The sequence below is a fragment of the Balaenoptera borealis genome (assembly GCF_965194805.1).
Source record: "Balaenoptera borealis genome assembly, chromosome: 4".
NCBI classification, from domain to species: domain Eukaryota; kingdom Metazoa; phylum Chordata; class Mammalia; order Artiodactyla; family Balaenopteridae; genus Balaenoptera; species Balaenoptera borealis.
Window position 1 is genome coordinate 12,616,738 of NC_138861.1, and position 21,178 is coordinate 12,637,915.

The following is a 21,178-nucleotide window of genomic DNA, read 5'->3' on the forward strand; positions in this document are numbered from 1 at the left end:
CCTACTTCATACTTTTTCCAAATAAGTGTACTCATGATCCTATAAATCTGCTACCTGCATTTCTGACTCCATTATTTTGCTTATGTTGATTCTTCTGATTAAATTCCTTCTGTTTTCTTCTTTTCCTGTCTAAATTATAATAGTTTTACAGATCCATCTAAATGTTACTTTCTTAGACTCTTCCTGCCAATCTTTGTTGCACAGACCTTCAGATTCACTTTATGTGGTTGCGAAACCCCACTGTGACATTTATTAGTTTTATGTCCATGGGCAATTCATGGAAAATCTCTGTGTTCTATATTTACTGATCATAATTGAAGATTACTGCCAACAATAATATTACATGGGGTTGCTCTGAGTATTAACTAATACAGTGAAAATATAAACATGGTACAAGTGTTGCTGCTCTTGATGCTGTTACTAATGTTGTAATTATTAGACTATTTGGAACATACTATTGCCTTATATTGTTTCTTAGCTATAATTTAATCTGTTATATGTCAATGTCATATCTCTTCAACTAGATTTTAGCATCCTTAAAGCTAAATAAAATACATGCAATACTTCTTTGACATCCTAAGTTGCTTTACTCACTGCATAGTAGAAGCTCAACAAAAATTTGTTCAATCAGCAATTGAAATTATTAATGAAAGGCCAAAGAAATGAATGAATCTCCTTGTTGTATTCCCATTTGTCCATATGGATTAATCCTATTTTCTCTTCTTTTTTTAAATTTTTTCTTCCAGTTTTATTGTGATATAACTGACATACAGCACTGTATAAGTTTAAAGGGTACAGCATAATTATTTGACTTATATACATCAGGAAATGATTACCACCATTAGTTTAGTGAACATCCATCATTTCATATAGATACAAAATAAAAGAAAAAGAAAAAAATTTCCTTGTGATGAGAATTCTTAGGATTTGCTCTCTTAACTTTCATAAAAACATAGGAGTATCAGTTACATTGTATATTACATCCCTAGTTATTTATCTTATAACTGGAAGTTTGTACGTTTTGATTACCTTCATCATACTCCAATCCTATTTTCTTAAATCACTTTTTCATCAGATGTGGTCTTTTATAATGATTTTATTTTATAAATTCTGTTTATTTCATAACAATAAAATTACTTCAGATGATTTTCCTTTATATCACATATATAAATGTAAATTAAGTGAAGGTTAAATATTTCTTAAATATTATCAAGTTAGAGGATTTTAACAGCATTAATAGATAATTTTTAAATCTGTATCTCTTAATACCATACCCCTAATTGAGATGAGACCCTTCCCCCTTCCCTCTCCCCACTGGTGACCACTAATTTGTTTTATAAATCTGTGAGTCTATGTCTGTTATACTATATATATTCATTGGTATTATTTTTTATATTCTACATATAAGTGATATCAGACAGTGTTTATCCCTCTCTGTGACTTATTTCACTAACCATAATATTCTCTACATCCACATTGCTGCAAATAGCAGAAATTCATTCTTTTTATGGCTTACATACATATATACACACACACACACACACACACACACACACACACACACTCCATATCTTCTTTATCCATTCATCAGTTGATGCCCATTTGGGTTGCTTCCATATCCTGGCTATTGTAAATAATGCTTGCTGCTATGAACATTGGGGTGCATGTATCTTTTTGAATTAGTATTTTCATTTTTTCTGGGTATACATCCAGGAGTGGAATTGCTTGGTGATATGGTAGTTCTATTTTTAGTTTTTTGAAGAGCCTTCATACTGTTTTCCATAGTGGCTGCAATAATTTACATTCCCACCAACATTATACACAGGTTCCCTTTTCTCCACATTCTCACCAACATTGGTTATTTGTAGACTTTTTGATGACAGCCGTTCTGACAGGTGTGAGATGATATCATTGTTGTTTTTATTTGCATTTCTCTAATAATTAGTGATGTTGAGTATCTTTTCATGTGCATGTTAGCCATCCTTATGCCTTCTTTAGAAAAATGTGTAACATCTTCTTCTTGTATTGATCCCTTTATCATTATATGATACCCTTCTTTGTCTTTTGTTAAAGCCTTTGTTTTAAAGTCTATTTTGTCTGAATTGAGTGTTGCTCCCCCACTTTCTTATTGTTTTCATTTGTATGAAATATCTTTTTCTGTCCCTTCACTTTCAGTCTGTGTGTGTCTTTAGCTCTGAAGTGAATCTCTTGTAGGCAGCATATAGAAGGGTCTTATTCTTTTTATCCAATCAGCCACCCTATGGCTTTTGACTGGGGCATTTAGTCCATTGAAATTTAAAGTAATTATTGACAGGTATGTGCTTATTGGCATTTTATTACTTGTTTTCTCATTGTTTTTGAAATTCTTCTCTGTTCATTTCTTCTTTTTGCTTCTTCTCTTGTGGTTTAATGATTTTCTTTAGTAGTATACTTGTGCTCCTTCCTTTTTAGTTTTTGGTATCTATTGTTGGTTTCTGATTTGTGGTTATATATATGTTGACCTATAACTATATCTACTTGTTTAAACTGGTAGTCATTTATGTTCAATCACATTCTAAAAGATCTACTGTTTTTACTACCTTCCCCTACATTTTTTGGTTTTCATATCATATTTTACATCTTCCTGTTTATCCCTTCATTGTTTATTGTAGTTATAGTTGCTTTTACAATTTTTTGTCTTTTAATCTTCACACCGGCTTCAGTGGTTGATCTTCAGTCCTTACTAGATATCTGCCTTTCACAGTGGGATTTTCCCTTTCCTATAAATTCTTACTTCTTTTCCACTTAGAGGAAACCCTTTAATATTTCTTTTAGGGTAGGTTTAATATTGGTGAACTCTTTTAGTTTTTGCTTCTTTGAGAAGTTCCTTGTCTCTCCTTCTATTCTTAGTATTATTCTTGTTGGGTATATATACTAGGTTGCAGGTTTTTCCCTTTCAGCACTTTGAATATATTATGCCACTCCCTTCTGACTTGCAGAGAAAATCCCCTGATAGCCTATGGGGATTCCCTTGTATACGGCTATTTGTTTTTCTCTTGCTTCCATTAGAATTCTCTAAATTTTACCATTTTAATTATGCTATATCTTGGTATGGGTCTGTTTGGGTTCATCTTGTTTGGGACCCTCTGTGTTTCCTGTACCTGGTTATCTGTTTCTTTCTTCAGGTTTGGGAAGTTTTTAGCTGTAATTTCCTCAAATACATTTTCATTCCTTTCTCTCTCTCTCTTTTCCTTCTGAGTCCCCTATAATGTAAATGTTGGTATACATAATGCTATCCCAAAAATCTGGTAGATTGCTTTCATCATTTTTTTCATTTGTCTTCCTTTCTGCTATTCTGATTGGATGATTTCCATTCTATCTTCTAGATCACTTAGGTGTTCTTTTGTATCACTTAGTCTGTTATTCGTTCATTCTACTGTGTTTATCTCTAATATTGAATTATCTAGTTTTGATTGGGTCTTTTTTATATTTTCTAGTCTAGTTCCTTGTTAAAGTGTTCATAGTGTACATCAATTATTTTCCCTTATTTAACATTTTTATTATCAATGCTTTGAATACTTTTTCTGATAAATTGTTTATTTCTGTTTCATTATTTATTTTTTCAGGGATTTTTTTCTTGCTTTTTCAGTTGAAAGTAGTTTCTCTGCCTTTGTATTTTGCTTAACTTTCTCTGCCTCTATGAATTTAGGTTAAATAGTTACCTATTGCAGTTTTGAAGGTGTGATCTTATGGGGGAGCCTCCTTATATAGCTCGCATGTGCCCAGTGCCTTTGGCATGAGAGCTGGATTTGATGTGGACTCAAATGTGGACTTGGGCTGTGCTGGCAGCTCTCACCTTGTCAGGAAATGGAGGGGCTAGAGCTGGTGCTGAGTGTGAGGTGTGACTTCTACCCTGTTCAGTGACAGTTACAGCCCTTTTGGGGTGGGGGTCTAAACCCAAGTTGCTGGAGGAGAAGTGCTACAGGTCAGGCCTGAGTTGGCTCTATTCCTCTCAAGTGTGTGTTTTTTCCTCTCCCTACAACCAGGACCCTTGCCCCAGAGAGGGAGAGTGCTGAGGCAAGTGGGGCCCGTATGGGCTGTCAGCTCATGTAGGCTACAGAGGTCCCATGTGCTGCTTGTGTAGGCACCTGCAGCGCCACTTAGAAGCAGCCTCTGGTGCAAGCCCCCTTTGTTCCTCACAGCCAGTCACTGCCCCCAGCCTCTGCCGCCCCCTGCCCTGTTATGGAATCCCTTTGCAGGGCAGGCTGGGTTGCATGACCCCTTGGCGCCTATGGGGGCAGGGGGGCGAGCTGTGGTGGAATGGCCTTTGTCAGAGATCTGGGCTCCTTCTGAGGTGTTGCTTGAGTAAGTGCCAAAATGGCCACGACCACCCCACGCAAGCTCTGTCCCAGGACCGGCTCTCCCCTGGGTCCCATGTTTAAGTCTTTTCTCACGCCCTCACCCCCAGTCATGGCTGTCCCAGGTCCAGTGCCTCTCTGTGACATGGAGTGAGCTGGATCGGGGTGTGCAGTGAGGCTGTTGCAGAAACCTGGCAGCCACTAGGGCAGAGCTCTCTCTGCCCTTCCTTGGGGACAAGGCTTTGTACCTGTGGTCCTCACAATTGGAGTTCGTACTTCCCACAGTCCTTCTGTTAGTCCCAGAAGTCCTCCAACCAGCCAAGTGGGGTTATCTCCCCATGTAGGACCCCAGGACTGGGCATCCAATCTGTAGCTTGAACTGCTTACTCTACAGGGTGGGTGTCTGCCTGTGTAATTTCCCTTTTCCTCTGAGACCCCTCCCAGGGGAACAGGTCCCAACCCAATTGTTTTTCTTCCCTTTCTTCCCGATTACATGTGTATCTATCTCTCTTATAGCCTTGGTTGTACAGGAGTCCTTGTGCCAATTTCCAGTTAGTTTTCAGTGAGGATTGTTCCACACACAGAGGTATTTTTGATGTTTTCGTGGTGGGAGGTAAGTTTCATATCCTCCTACTCTGCCATATTGACCTGAATTGTCTGGCAACTTTTAAGTCTATGAAGTATTTATTGACTTGAAATTATTTTAACATGTGATAGTACATGCATTCATACTCTCCAGAAGTTAAACTTGTATTTATATTGTGTTTACCTGCCAAACAATTAACATTATATGGATCAATAAATAGATGGATAGATGATAGGCAGACAGAAGGTTGGATTTCATATGCTTGCAACTCTAGACCTAATCTTTACCTTTGTCTCCTCTGCTCTGTGCCTTCGGACTTTGGCTTGCATTGACTCATCAATGGGCTCCCTTGCAGTTGTTTTTCTCTAAGAGGAACAAGGGCAGGAGATTGGAGGGGGCAAAGAGAGTGATTTGGGAATATTTATATCCCTGCCTCCCAAACTGCAGAGACTCAGAAGTCTGGCTATCTCTCTTGACCAAAGGTCTCAGCTCATTTAGGTCTCAGCCCTATCAACAGAATCTTCTTTGTCAACAGTTTCCAGTAACAGTTCATTCCCTTCTCAGCATAGAATGTTAAAGGGGCCCCACTGTAACTAAGCCTGGAATTCTGCACTTTCCCTTGTAATTCTGTTTTGCCCAAATATTGTATGTCTTTGTAACAATTCTTCTTAATGTATACTAATTTGAGTGTTCCATCTGTTTTCTCTTGGAATCCTAAGTACAATAGATGGATAGAGAGTTCTTAATCACTGGAATCCACTGGTGCTAGTGGGATTTTATTTTTAAATCCCCATTATGTCTACACTTGGTGATGTTGCCAGACTTTTAGTGCATTTGTCTTCCATTTGATTACTGTGTATGTTAATAAGTATAGCACTGAGAAGAATACTTTATAGCCATTTTGTGTTTATTAGCTGTCAGGCATTACATTAAAAGGCTTGAGCATATTAGCTTACAGCAGCCCTATGAAATAGACACTATAATTATCCCCTTTTAGAGATTAAGAAAGTGGGACTTGCAAAGGTCAAGTGACTTTCCCAAGGTCATACAGCTGGTTAGTGGTACAGTAACTGAGATTTTAAACCAAGGCATCAAGACTCCATGCTTTTAATCACTAAACAGTATTGTGTAGGTATTGCTGTACTTTACTAGATAAGTATGACAACAGACAGAATAAAATTAGTTAGAAAAAAAGTACTTAGTACAATGTAGTTGCCTACTATAGATGTTATTTAATGTTAAAATTTTCATGAGAATTGAATTGTAGTGACGGTTAAAAAAAGAGTACACTTTGAACAATCTTTAAAAGAAATATGAGGCACTGTATCACACAGTAATATACACAAATGGTGTAAAATTTTTAAAACCTAAAGAATTGTAACTGACACTTAAGAAAAAAAATCTATCCATATTTTTAGAAGCCTTTAAAGTAATGTATATTTAGGGCCCATAGAAAAACTAAATAAAACCAGAATTTTGTACAGAATTGGTTATCTGCTCTCATACAAAGTGTGGTAAGTAAATTTTTTTTGCTAAATAATCACTTAAAGGAAAAAAATGAATCATAAAACTTGAAGTCTTACAGCAATAAGCAACAACCTATATGGGAGTACAGAGTATATATTTTTTGCACAGAGTTCCAGTTTTTTCCTTTGTACTTATTCTATCAAATTAAGAAATTCATAGGAAAAATTTTGTTGTGTTGATACCCCTTCCAATATAATGAAAACAGGGTGTCCTCTGGTTCTAGTCTAATTTTTCTTGTTGAATGTAGGTGTGAGGGTAAGGATTAATTCATAATATAGGCATGCCTGATTTTATTGCTCTTAACTTAGATACTGTGAATTTTACAAAGTAAAGGTTTGTGATAACCCTGCATCAAGCAAGTCTATTGGTGCGATTTTTCTAGCAGAGTTTACATACCTCGTGTCTCTGTGTCACATTTTGATAATTCTTACCATATTTCAAACTTTATTATTATTATTATTATATTTGTTATGGTGATCTGTGATCATTGATGTTACTGTAGTGGTTGTTTGAGGGTGCCACAAACAAGACCCTTAAAAGACGGCAAACTTAATTGATAAATATTGTGTGTGTTCTGACTGCTCCACCAACCAGCCTTTCCCTCCCATCTTCCCCTCGTATCAGGCCTCTCTATTCCCTGAGACACAACGATATTGAAATTAGGCCAGTTCATAAGCCTAAAATGACCTCTTAAGTGTTCAAGTTAAAGGAAGACTTGCATGTCTCTCATTTTAAATAAAAAGCTAGAAATGATTAAGCTTCATGTGGAAGTCATGTCTAACCTAGTTGATAAAGAAGCAACGAGTTTGGGGAAGATTGACTCCAATTCTGAAAGTTCTATTGTGGCTAAGATGCTGTCAAACACCGTTGCATGCTACAGAGAAATCGTTCATGAAAGGAAGAGTCAGTCAATGTAGGAAAGGTCACTGGTGTCTTATTTTAAGAAATGGCCACAGCCATCCCGGACTTCAGCAGCCATCACCCTGTGCAGTCAGCAGCCCTCCACAAGCAAGACCTCCCCCAGCAAAAAGATGTGACTTGCTGCAGGCTCAGATGACGGTCAGCATTTTTTTTTAGCAATAAAGTATTTTTAATTAAGGTATATACATTGGTTTTTAGACGTCATGCTATTGCACACCTAATAGGCTACATTATATTATAAATATAACACTTATATGCACTGAGAAACCAAAACATTTGTGTGATTCACTTTATTGTGATACTTACTTTATTGTGATGGTCTGGAACTGAACATTCAGTATCTCCGAGGTATACCGGTATTATTCTGTCCAGCTGAATTTATTATATTCAGATAAGCTGACTAGATGTAAAAATAGCTTTTCTTAAAGGGGCAGAATGGTATTTGTGTTGGTCATACTAATTGGTATAGCTACTATTTAATCAGGTAGAAAGCGTAACAGTCTAAAGCAAATGTTTAAGTTGTTTCCTTTAATGAGAGAAATTCTACCTTTGTAAATGGCATTTATATGTGTGAGGAATGAGTGAGAAGTATAGCAGATGAACTTCAGAGATGGTCCAAACTAAATAATTTTGAGTCTTAATTCTAGTCTTAGAATCATTGAAAAAGAGAGAGTACATGTTCTTCTCAACTTTTCAGATGATTGGGGAAAAAGTGCTTCTTAATTGCATTGCATGCATCAGTTTTCCACATTTTCAAACATTATTCATAAATCAGTTTGCTCCAAATCAGTTAAAAATTAAACATTTTCTTCGAGAAAAAAAAAAAGAGAAACAAACCTACAGCAACAATAACAACAATAATAAAGCTATTTGCTACTGGGAGAGGTCTGAGAGGCCTTTACTATTTTTCAGGGTTAGGAAAAACAGCAGATGCTATCAAAAGTTCAAGACCAAGGACACGGAGAAGTACACCTGCTACAAACAGCAAGAGTGTTCCTCCTTCCATTCCCTGCCTCAGCTTCTCCCTACAGCACATACTTCCCTACTTAGACACACATTTTGTTTAAATTCATGTATCTCAATGTCATCTGAATTGTGAATCCCATCTTGGTTTCTCCTACTGTAGAATCGAATTAAGAAGTTAGCAAGTGTACTATTCTGGTTCTAAACAACAGCAACTTAAACCAGGAAGGCTGAGAAGCATGAATCCTATGTCAAACTCTCTAGAAAAAGTCTATAAATTCTTAGTGGAGTCTCTTCTAATGCTTAAGCCACCTTTACTGTCATGACAGTCTTTCTTATTTCTGGATTCTTCATAATGGAGCTCATTTTCTCTTGTTCTGTCAGCACAGCTGAAAGAGGGCTGATCACCATTTTCTGTCTAACAGTCCTTTCAGTTTAGTTTCTATTCATAGAATTGAAGTTTTTTCACTTCTTTTGCCTTTTCCAGAATGAGCAATCCAATTGTTCCAGTTATTCTTTTATTTGACATTTTCAACTTTTTATCTCTAATTGAAACTCTTTATCTTGTTCATATTTTTATTTGTTTGGATGACATCCAGAGTTCTGAGTTGGGGTGCTGTGCTTTTTCTTATTTACTAAGTGAGTTCTTTAATTTGTGTTCCATTATAGTTTGAGTTTCCAGATTGCTATCCAAATCAAGTTTTTTTTCTGAAATATTTTAATACTAATCTTTCATTGTGTAGATGTTTTTTCCTTAAGTACCTTATGTTTGTGTCCTTTAACCTGTCTGTTTCAATTACCAAATATTCTAAAATTAACATTTCAATATTCTAGTTATTGTTTTCTCATATATACTCTCTTAAAAAGAGATTTTTTTAAAATGTTGGTCTGTTATTGGCTTGGCAATAAAATTTATCTCAAACATCCTATATATGGTAAGGATCTATAAATATTTGCTTAATTTGGTCATCCATGACATTGTTAGTGATTTTCTGGATTAATACATAGAGGAAGATTGTGAGGATGTATCAGACTCATCATAAACTTGTGACAGAATTGAATAAAAGTGTCTATGATCTGGTCCCTTTTTTCTCAGATATTTACTGAATTGTATGAATCAGTCTTAAGCATTGGTCCCTCAGTTATCTCTATCTATCTATCTGTCAGTCATCTGCCTCTGTATCATCTTCTACTTGCTACATTTCCTCCACTCTATCAAATTATTCATTTGATCATTAGAGATTAGGTTAGTGCATAGATTACTAAATCATTTTGGCTGTAAATTAAAATCCTGACCATTTAAGGCTAGTCACAAATTGATATTGTAAAAACTTTACCTTGATGTGATTAGATATAAGACAATTACCAATGGCTCATAATTTCTTTTATTTCTATGTTATGGAACATAAAGTAATAGTTGTCTTTTTATTTTAATAAGAATTTCTAGGTGTTTGATAATTTTTAAATTAATAAACTTTATTTTTTATAGCAGTTTTATGTTCACAGCAAAATTGTTTGGAAAGTACAGCGAATTCTCATATATGCCCATTCCCACACATGTCCAACCTCCCCCCACAATGAACATCTGTACTACAGTGGTATGTTTGTTACAATCAATGAACATACATTGACATATCATTATCACCCCAAATCATTAATTTATATTAGGGTTCACTCTTGGCATTGTACATTCTGTGGATTTTAACAAATGCACAGTAACATGTATCCATTGTAATATCATACAGAATAGTTTCATTGTCCTAAAAATCCTCTGTACTCTGCCTATTTATCCCTCCCCCTCCCCCTTTACCCCTTGTAATCACTGCTCCTTTTCTTGTTTCCATAGATTTGTCTTTTCCTGAAGGTCATATAGTTGGAATCATACAGTATGTAGCCTTTTCAGATTGGCTTCTTTCACTTAGAAATATGCATTTAAATTTCCTTCATGTCTTTTCATGGCTGGAATGCTCATTTCTTTGCAGCACTGAATAATATTCCAGTGTTTGTATGTACCACAGTTTTGTTTATCCATTTACTTACTGAAGGTCATGTTGGTTGCTTCTAAGTTTTGGCAATTATTTCTATATTACTTTACATTGTTGTGTTAGTTACTCCTGTATAACAAAGTGAATCAGCTATATGTATACATATATCCCCATATCCCCTCCCTCTTGCGTCTCCCTTCTACCCTCCCTATCCCACCCCTCTAGGTGGTCACAAAGCACCGAGCTGATCTCCCTATGCTATGTGGCTGCTTCCCACTAGCTATCTATTTTACATTTGGTAGTGTACATATGTCAGTGCCACTCTCTCATTTCGTCTCAGCTTACCCTCCCCCCTCCCCATGTCCTCAAGTCCATTCTCTACATCTGCATCTTTATTCCTGTCCTGGCCCTAGGTTCTTCAGAACCATTTTTTTTTTTTTTTTTTTAGATTCCATATATATGTGTTAGCATACGGTATTTGTTTTTCTCTTTCTGACGTATTTCACTCTATGACAGACTCTAGGTCCATCCACCTCACTACAAATAACTCAATTTCGCTTCTTTTTATGGCTGAGTAATATTCCATTGTATATATGTGCCACATCTTCTTTATCCATTTGTCTGTCAGTGGACATTTAGGTTACTTCTGTGACCTGGCTATTGTAAATAGTGCTGCAGTGAACACTGGGGTGCATGTGTCTTTTTGAATTATGGTTTTCTCTGGGTATATGCCCAGTAGTGGGATTGCTGGATCATATGGTAGTTCTATTTTTAGTTTTTTAAGGAACCTCCATACTGTTCTCCATAGTGGCTGTATCAATTTACATTCCCACCAACAGTGCAAGAGGGTTCCCTTTTCTCCACACCCTCTCCAGCATTTGTTGTTTGAAGGTTCTCTGATGATGCCCATTCTAACCGGTGTGATGTGATACCTCATTGTAGTTTTGATTTGCATTTCTCTAATAATTAGTGATGTTGAGCAGCTTTTCATGTACCTCTTGACCATCTGTATGTCTTCTTTGGAGAAATGCCTATTTAGGTCTTCTGCCCATTTTTTGATTGGGTTGTTTGTTTTTTTAATGTTGACCTGCATGAGCTGTTTATATATTTAAGAGATTAATCCTTTGTCCGTTGATTCATTTGCAAATATTTTCTCCCATTCTGAGGGTTGTCTTTTCATTTTGTTTATAGTTTCCTTTGCTGTGCAAAAGCTTTTAAGTTTCATTAGGTCCCATTTGTTTATTTTTTGTTTTTATTTCCATTACTCTAGGATGGGAGTCAAAAAAGATGCTTCTGTGATTTATGTCAAAGAATGTTCTTCCTATGTTTTCCTCTGAGAGTTTTATAGTGTCTGGTCTTACATTTAGGTCTCGAATCCATTTTGAGTTTATTTTTGTGTATGGTGTTAGGGAGTGTTCTAATTTCATTCTTTTACATGTACCTGTCCAGTTTTCCCAGCACCACTTATTGACGAGACTGTCTTTTCTCCATTGTATATCCTTGCCTTCTTTGTCATAGATTAGTGGACCATATGTGCGTGAGTTTATCTCTGGGCTTTCTATCCTGTTCCATTGATCTATATTTCTGTTTTTGTGCCAGTACCATATTGTCTTGATTACTGTAGCTTTGTAGTATAGTCTGAAGCCAGAGAGTCTGATTCCTCCAGCTCTGTTTTTTTCTCTCAAGATGACTTTGGCTATTTGGGGTCTTTTGTGTCTCCATACAAATTTTAAGATTTTTTGTTCTAGTTCTGTAAAAATGCCATTGGTATTTTGATAGGGATTGCATTGAATCTGTAGATTGCTTTGGGTAGTATAGTCATTTTCACAATATTGATTCTTCCAATCCAAGAACATGGTATATCTGTTTGTGTCATCTTTGATTTTTTTCATCAGTGTCTTATAGTTTTCTGAGTACAGGTCTTTTACCTCCATAGGTAGGTTTATTCCTAGGTATTTTATTCTTTTTGTGCAATGGTGAATGGGATTGTTTCCTTAATTTCTCTTTCTGATCTTTCATTTTTAGTGTATAGTAATGCAAGAGATTTCTGTACATTAATTTTGTATCCTGCAACTTTACCAAATTCATTGCTTAGCTCTAGTAGTTTTCTGGTGGCATCTTTAGGATTATCTATGTATAATATCATGTCATCCGCAAACAGTGACAGTTTTACTTCTTCTTCTCCTATCTGTATTCCTTTTATGTCTTTTTCTTCTCTGATTGCCATGGCTAGGACTTCCAAAACTATGTTGAATAATAATGGTGAGAGTGGACAGCCTTGTCTTGTTCTGGATCTTAGAGGAAAGGCTTTCAGGTTTTCACCATTGAGAATGATGTTTGCTGTGGGTTTGTCATATATGGCCTTATTATGTTGAGGTAGGTTCCCTCTGTGCCCCCATTCTGAAGGTATTTTATCATAAATGAGTGTTGAATTTTGTCAGAAGCTTCTTCTGCATCTACTGACATGATCATATGGTTTTTATTCTTCAGTTTGTTACTATGGTGTATCATATTGATTGATTTGCATGTATTGAAGAATCCTTGCGTCCGTGGGATAAATCCCACTTGATCATGGTGTATTATCCTTTAAATATGTTGTTGGATTCTGTTTGGTAGTATTTTGTTGAGGATTTTTGCACCTATATTCATCAGTGATATTGGTCTGTAATTTTCCTTTTTTTTGTAGTATCTTTGTCAGGTTTTGGTATCAGGGTGACATTGGCCTCATAGAATGAGTCTGGGAGTATTCCTTCCTCTGCAATTTTTTGAAAGAGTTTGAGAAGGATGGCTGTTAGCTCTTCTCTAAATGTTTGATAGAATTCACCTGTGAAGCCATCTGGTCCTGGACTTTTGTTTGTTGGAAGATTTTTAATCACAGTTTCAATTTCATTACTTGTGATTGATCTGTTCATATTTTCTGTTTCTTCCTGGTTCAGTCTTGGAAGCGTATACCTTTCTAAGAATTTGTCCATTTCTTCCAGGTTGTCCATTTTATTGCCATAGATTTGCTTGTAGTAGTCTCTTATGTGCTTTGTATTTCTTTGTATTTCCATTGTAACTTCTCCTTTTTCATTTCTAATTTTATTGAGTCTCCTCCCTCTTTTTCTTGAAGAGTCTGGATAAAGGTTTATGAATTTTGTTTATCTTCTCAACCATCTTTTAGTTTCTTGATCTTTGCTATTGTTTTCTTTATTTCTATTTCATTCACTTCTGCTCTGATCTTTATGATTTCTTTCCTTCTGCTAACTTTGGATTTTGTTTGTCCTTCTTTCTCTAGTTCCATTAGGTGTAAAGTTAGAGTGTTTAATTGAGATTTTTCTTGTGTTGAAGTAGGCTTGTATTGCTATAAACTTTCCTCTTAGAACTGCTTCTGCTGCATCCCATACGTTTTTAGATCATCGTGTTTTCATTGTAATTTGTCTCTAGGAATATTTTGATTTCCTCTTTGATTTCTTCAGTGATCTCTTGGTTATTTAGTAACGTATTGTTTAGCCTCCATGTGTTTGTATTTTTTACGTTTTTTTCCCTGTAATTGATTTCTAATCTCATAGTGTTCTCGTCAGAAAAGATGCTTGATATGATTTCAGTTTTCTTAAATTTACCAAGGCTTGATTTGTGACCCAAGATATGCTCTGTCCTGGAGAATATTCCATGTGCACTTGAGAAGAAAGAGTAATCTGCTGTTTTTGGATGGAATGCCCTATGAATATCAATTAAATCTATCTGGTCTATTGTGTCATTTAATGCTTCTGTTTCCTTATTAATTTTCTGTCTGGATGATCTGTCCATTGGTGTAAGTGAGGTGTTAAAGTCCCCCACTATTATTGTGTTACTGTCGATTTCCTCTTTTGTGGCTGTTAACATTTGCCTTATGTATTGAGGTGCTCCTATGTATGGTGCATATATATTTATAATTGTTATATCTTCTTCTTAGATTGATCCCTTCATCATTATGTAGTGTCCTTCCTTGTCTCTTGTAACATTCTTTATTTTAAAGTCTATTTTGTCTGATATGAGAATTGCTATTCCAGCTTTCTTTTGATTTCCATTTTCATGGAATATCTTTTTCCATCCCCTCACTTTCAGTCTGTATGTGTCCCTAGGTCTGAAGTGGGTCTCTTGTAGACAGTGTTTATATGGGTCTTGTTTTTGTATCCATTCAGCGAGCTGGTGTCTTTTGGTTGGAGCATTTAATCCATTCACATTTAAGCTAATCATCGATATGTATGTTCCTTGGTTTTGGGTTGTTTTTGTAGGTCCTTTCCTTCTCTTGTGTTTCCCACTTAGAGAAGTTCCTTTAGCATTTGTTGTAGAGCTGGTTTGGTGGTGCTGAATTCTCTTATCTTTTGCTTGTATGTAAAGCTTTTGATTTCTCTGTTGAATCTGAATGAGATCCTTGCCAGATAATTTTGGTTGTACATTCTTCCGTTTCTTCACTTTAAATATATCTTGCCACTCCCTTCTGGCATGTAGAGTTTCTGCTGAGAAATCAGCTGTTAACCTTATGGGAGTTCCCTTTTATGTTATTTGTCATTTTTCCTTGTTGCTTTTATTAATTTTTCTTTGTCTTAATTTCTGTCAGTTTGATTACTCTGTGTCTCAGCGTGTTTCTCCTTGGGTTTATCCTTCCTGGGACTCTCTGCACTTCCTGGATTTGGGTGGCTATTTCCTTTCCCCTGTTAGGGAAATTTTCAACTATAATCTTTTCAAATATTTTCTCGAGTCCTTCTCTCTCTCTTCTCCTTCTGGGACCCCTGTAATGTGAATGTTGGTGTATTTAATGTTGTCTCTTTAACGAGGTCTCTTAGGCTGTCTTCACTTCTTTTCCTTCTTTTTTCTGTATTCTGTTCCATGGCAGTGAATTCCACCATTCTGTCTTCCAGGTCACTTATCCATTCTTCTGCCTCACTTATTCTTCTATTTATTCCTTCTAGTGTATTTTTCATTTCAGTTATTGTATTGTTCATCTCCGTTTGTTTGTTCTTTAGTTTTTCTAGGTGTTTGTTCTTTAATTCTTCTAGGTCTTTGGAAACATTTCCTGCATCTTCTTGATTTTTGCCTCTATTCTTTTTTTCCAAGGTTCTGGATCATCTTCACTATCATTATTCTGAATTCTTTTTCTGGAAGGTTGCCTATCTCCACTTCATTTAATTGTTTTTCTGGGGTTTTATCTTGTTCCTTCATCTGGTTTATAGCCCTCTGCCTTTTCATTTTGTCTGTCTTTCTGTGAATGTGGTTTTCATTCCACAGGCTGCAGGATTGTAGTTGTTGCTTCTGCTGTCTTCCCTCTGGTGGATGAGGGTATCTAAGAGGCCTGTGCAAGCTTCCTGATGGGAGGGACTGGTGGTGGGTAGAGCTGGGTGTTGCTCTGGTGGGCAGAGCTCAGTAAAAGTTTAATCCACTTGTCTGCTGATGGGTGGGGCTGAGTTCCCTCTCTGTTGGTTGTTTGGCTTGAGGCGACCCAGCACTCTTTGGTGGGGTTAATGGTGGACTCTGGGAGGGCTCACGCCAAGGAGTACTTCCCAGAACTTCTGCTACCAGTGTCCTTGTCCCCATGGTAAGCCACAGCTGCCCCCTGCCTCTGCAGGAGAGCCTCCACCACTAGCAGGTAGGTCTGGTTCAGTCTCCTACGGGGTTACTGCTCCTTCCCCCTGGTTCCTGATGCTCACACTGCTTTGTGTGTGCCCTCCAAAAATGGAGACTCCTCCAAAAGTGGAGTCTCCCCCAGTCCTGTTGAAGTCCTGCAGTCAAATCCCACTAGCCTTCAAAGTCTGATTCTCTGGGAATTCCTCTTCCCCTTGCCAGACCCCCAGGTTGGGAAGCCTGACGTGGGGCTCAGCACCTTCACTCCAGTGGATGGACTTCTGTGGTATAATTGTTCTCCAGTTTGTGAATCACCCACCCAGTTGTTATGGGATTTGATTTTATTGTGATTGCGTCCTGTCTACTGTTTCGTTGAAGCTTCTCCTTTGTCTTTGGATATGGGGTATCTTTTTTGGTGAGTTCCAGTGTCTTCCTGTCGATGACTGTTCAGCAGTTAGTTGTGATTCTGGTGCTCTCACAAGAGGGAGTGAGCACATGTCCTTCTACTCCGCCATCTTGAACCAATCTCCAGATATGTCTTTTGCAAACACGTTCTCCCAGTCTGTGCTTGCCTTCTCCTTCACTTGGCATTGACTTTTATAGAAAAGAAATTTTTAATTTTAATAAAGTCCAACTTATCAATTGTTTCTTTCATGGATTGTGCTGCTGGTATTGAAACTAAAAAGTCATTGCCATACCCAAGATCATCTAGGTAGTCTCCTGTGTTATCTTCTAGGAGGTTTTATAGCTTTGCATTTTACACTTAGATCTATGATTCATTTTCAGTTAATTAGTATGTAGGATGTAAGGTCCAGTTGGCCCAACAACATTTGTTGAAATGACTCTCTTTCCTCCATTGTATTGTCTTTGCTCCCTTGTCAAAGATCAATTGAGTATATATACATGGGTCTACTTCTGGACTCTCTATTCTGTTCCATTATGTTTAGTTGTCTGTTCTTTTGCCCATACCACACTATCTTGATTAATGTAGCTTTGTAGTAAGTCTTGAATTTGGGTAGTGTCATTCCTCTGGCTTTGTCCTTTGACTTCAATATTTAGTTGGCTATTCTGGGTTTTTTGCTTCTCCATATAAGCTTTAGAATCAGTTAGTTAGGTGATATCCATAAAATAACCTGCTGGGATTTTGATTGCAGTCTATAGATCAAGTTGGGAAGTACTGACATCTTGACCATATTGAGTCTTCCTATCCATGAACATGGAATATCTCTATTTAGTTTTTCTTTAATATGTTTTATCAAAGTGTTTCTGTTTTCCTCTTAGAGATCTTGGACATATTTTTTTTTAGATTTGTACCTAACAATTTCATTTTTGGAGTGCTAATGTAATTGATACTGTGTTTTTAGTTTCAAATTCCACTTGTCCATTGGTAATATATAGAAAGGCAATTGGCTTTTATACATTACCCTTGTATCTTGCAATGTTGCTATAGTCACTTATAAGTTCCAGATGGTTTTTTGTCAGTTATTTTGGATTTTCAATATACATAAGCATGCCATCTGTGAACAAAGACAGTTTTATATCTTACTTTCCAGTCAGTATTCCTTCCCACCCCCCCAATTTCATGTCTTATTGCATTAGCTAGAACTTCCAGTATGATATTGAAAAGTGGTGATGAGAGAGTACATCCTTTTCTTGTTCCTGATCTTAGTGAGAAAGCTTCAGGTTTCTCAGTATTAAGTATGAGGTTAACTATAGTTTTTTAATCAATTTTTTAATCAAATGTTTTCTCCTCTTTCCAGTATGCTGAGTTTTTTTGGTTTTTGTTTTTTATGTTGAAAGGGTGTTAGAGTTTATCAAGTGTTTTTTTCTGTATCTATTGATATGTTCAAGATTCTTTAGCCTAATATGATGGATTTCATTAATTGATTTTCAAACCAGTCTTACATACCTGGGATAAGTCTCATTTGGTCATAGAGTATAATTCTTTTTATATATTGTTGGAATTTGTTAAGGATTTTTGCATCTATGTTCATGAGAAATATTGATGTATAATTTTTTTTCTCTAATCTTTATCAGGTTTTGATATCAGTGGAATGCTAACCTCATAAAATTAGTTAGGAAGTATTTATTCTGCTTCTATCCTCTGAAAAAATATTGTAGAAAATTGGTATAATTTTTCTTTAAATGTTTAGTGGAATTCATCTGTGAACTTATCTGGGTGTTCTGGTGCTCTCTCTTTTGGAAGATTATTAATTATTGATTCAAGTTCTAAATGGATATAGGCCTATTCACATTGCAGAAGTCACATAAGAAGAAATAGACTGTGTCTTTACAGGAATTGGTCCATTTCATCTAGCTTGGCTTATTTAATTCAATGAATATTTTCAAATGTACATAACTTACCAGGTACCATTCTAAGCCTTAGGGACACAGAAAAGAACAAAAAAGATACTGTCCCTGTGTTAAATGCGCTTACATACTTGTGGGTGGAAATAGAAAATCAGTAACTGATTGATTAGCAAGATCTTTATTTGGGGGTGATATAAAGAGAATGAGAGAGTAGGTAATTTATTCCCTTGTATTTAGAATTCAGAGAAGGTTTCTTAAGGAAGTGCATTTGTACTGAGACCTATGTGACAAAAAGGAACTAGTTTTTCAAGCTGGAAGATCTATGAGTGTAGTGGTCAAGGCAGTGTAAACTCCAAATAAAAGGTTTACTGTGGAATCAACTTGGCATAGTAAAACCAAAGAAAGAAGGTCATGTATGTGGAGTGTATTACAGATAGTTATGTTTTTACATCTGTAATGTCTAGTTTTCCATGAGGTTCAAACATTTCTAGGAGGTTTAAGAAAAATATTCTCTAAATATATATTAAACTTTTGTGGCCTCAGACCATTCAGACTTCCTACAGTTAACACCATATAATTATTTCTTAAATAAGTAAGTACAATAAAAGTTACCTATAAGATATATAATATTTAGAACCAGATTCGAATTATTTTATATTTCTTTGTTTTTAGTATATAGAATTCTGATAGAAAATTAATAACATAATATCAAAAGATAACATTAATTCACTACTGAAGATAAGATACTAAGCTCAAAATTTTCTATGGTTTATCTTATTTATCAAGTCTATTTTACTGATAGAAAAAATAGAGCCTTAATGAGATTAAAATAACTGGTCAAAGTTCATATCATAAAAAAAGGTAAAATTAGAATTCTTATGGTAGGCACCTTGTTTTTAGATCCTTAATTTTTAAGTACAAATCTATGGTCCCTCCAGTCTGATATACATAAATCACGGTAAAGCAAGCAATCACATTGTCAGAATTTCTAATACTGTAATTTGATTTGAAATTCTTTTATTTTGTGACTTTGTATCTAATACAGTATTGTGCTTAATATTTTAGTATTTTCATTGATGCTATCTTGTAAATGTATATTTTGGTGTACGTGGATTGATAATTCTTTTTAATTTTATTATAAATGGGAACAAATTTGAAAAATTCTCAATTGTGTTATAGATTTACTAAAAGAAGTCAATTTAATATTCATTTATTTGAAATGCATTTTATAGCTAGTTTTTCTATTATCTATCTATTCCACTAAGTTTGCACTTCTCTAACTGAAATACTCTTTGTTCTAGGATATTAGCTATATTCTTCATCTAGCTAATATGCCTTTGAAATATGTATATATATACATATACACATGTACACATGTATATATATATATATGAGTCATCCTGACATATCACATTTTTATTAAAATTTAGGGGAAATTTATCTTTACAATAAATTACACATCAATATATTATTGAATAGAATGCAAATTATGAAAAATTTTCAAAATAAGAGATTTCAAAGGAATTTTATGTGTGTGATAGGCAGTTTCTGATTGTTCCCCAACCCTCTCTGCCTGAACGTCTCACTCTTTTCTATCATTAAATTTATTTAGATACAAGAATTTGAGAACTACTGCATCTAGAAATTTCTTTTATCTATGATTTACATTATTGAAGTTTTCCAAACTATTAAAAGAGGAGATGCTGAAGTTCAAAAACATGACTGTCATTAAGCAGCCATGGTTAAGTTAGTGTACAGTCTGTTTCTCCCATTATAAGATAGATGAATTGAACAAAATAATCTATGACTTAGGTTATTATATACCAGACATTGGACTAAACACTATCACTAAAAAGCTCAGACTAGTTGTATTAATTAAAGTCTAAAGATGAATACAATGGATAATATAATTCAACTGTAAAACACTAACATTAATGGTATATTTTTTAAAAGGAATGACCTAATTTCTTAGATACAGAAGTAAAGCTAACCTAAGAAGAGCTATTTGGGACAAGAACAAATTTATAAGCTAGGACAAAACCTTATTAGAGACAAGGATTTCTATTTATAATTTGTTTGTATTGTCAATCTACCTTAATTTGATCTTCTTTTCTATTTTTATTTTTTGCAGTATATCTTATTTGGAGCAAAGTAAAATAGCACTTTGTACTTATAGAGCGTGTTTCGTCAGAAAGGTTAATGTATTTTTCAAACTCATTAATTATTACATCATTCCCAGGGGCATGTAACATATTATATAGGTGAAGAAATTTAAAGCTGAGATTTATAAACAATTTTGCCCTATCACATTGAAATGACCAACCTTTAGCCCGTGGTAGGTGCAAAATAGAGGTTCAACTAATATGAATATAATTTGGGGAGTTGGGAGGGATCCAAATAAATATCTTCAATTAGACAATGTTTGTTAAAAAGAGGTAAACGTGCTTCTGCACATAGCAAACATAATTCATCAAGGAAGACCTGATATTTGCAGTCATTTTAACTTAATATTTTGAGAAGAAATAGAAATTAGTGACTGCTAATCCTGATTTTGATGTAATTTGGGACAGAGGGTTAAACATTTAGATTTTAATTACTTTTACTTAAAATTGACTATTATTCAAATTATCTGTAAACTTTCTAGTAAAGGATCTGATCTGTTCAAAACTAATGGATCTACCCTTCTTTTAGAAGGAAGTAGGTTATCATAAAACTTACAGAATACAGTGAAAATTCTGGTCTAAGCATTAAGAGGCAGAGTTATAACTAGAGTTATAATAGAGTTATACTAGAATAATTTTTCATTAAAAACAAAAGAAGTGGGTGTTCAAAAATACCTAGAGAGATTATGCATTAATAATTACTTGATAAAATATGCTATATAAAAAGGGGTTTTGCTGACTTCATGATCTTAGGGGAGTTATAGGATGGACCAGCCTTCCTACTTTTAATTTAAGAATACTTTC

General features: G+C 35.3%; 1 protein-coding gene across 5 annotated transcripts in view; it reads left to right on the top strand.

The window, feature by feature from the left end:
* CCSER1 (coiled-coil serine rich protein 1) overlaps positions 1 to 21,178 on the top strand; it is a 1,297,084-nt gene that overhangs the window by 1,214,842 nt on the left and 61,064 nt on the right. The window lies entirely within an intron of this gene.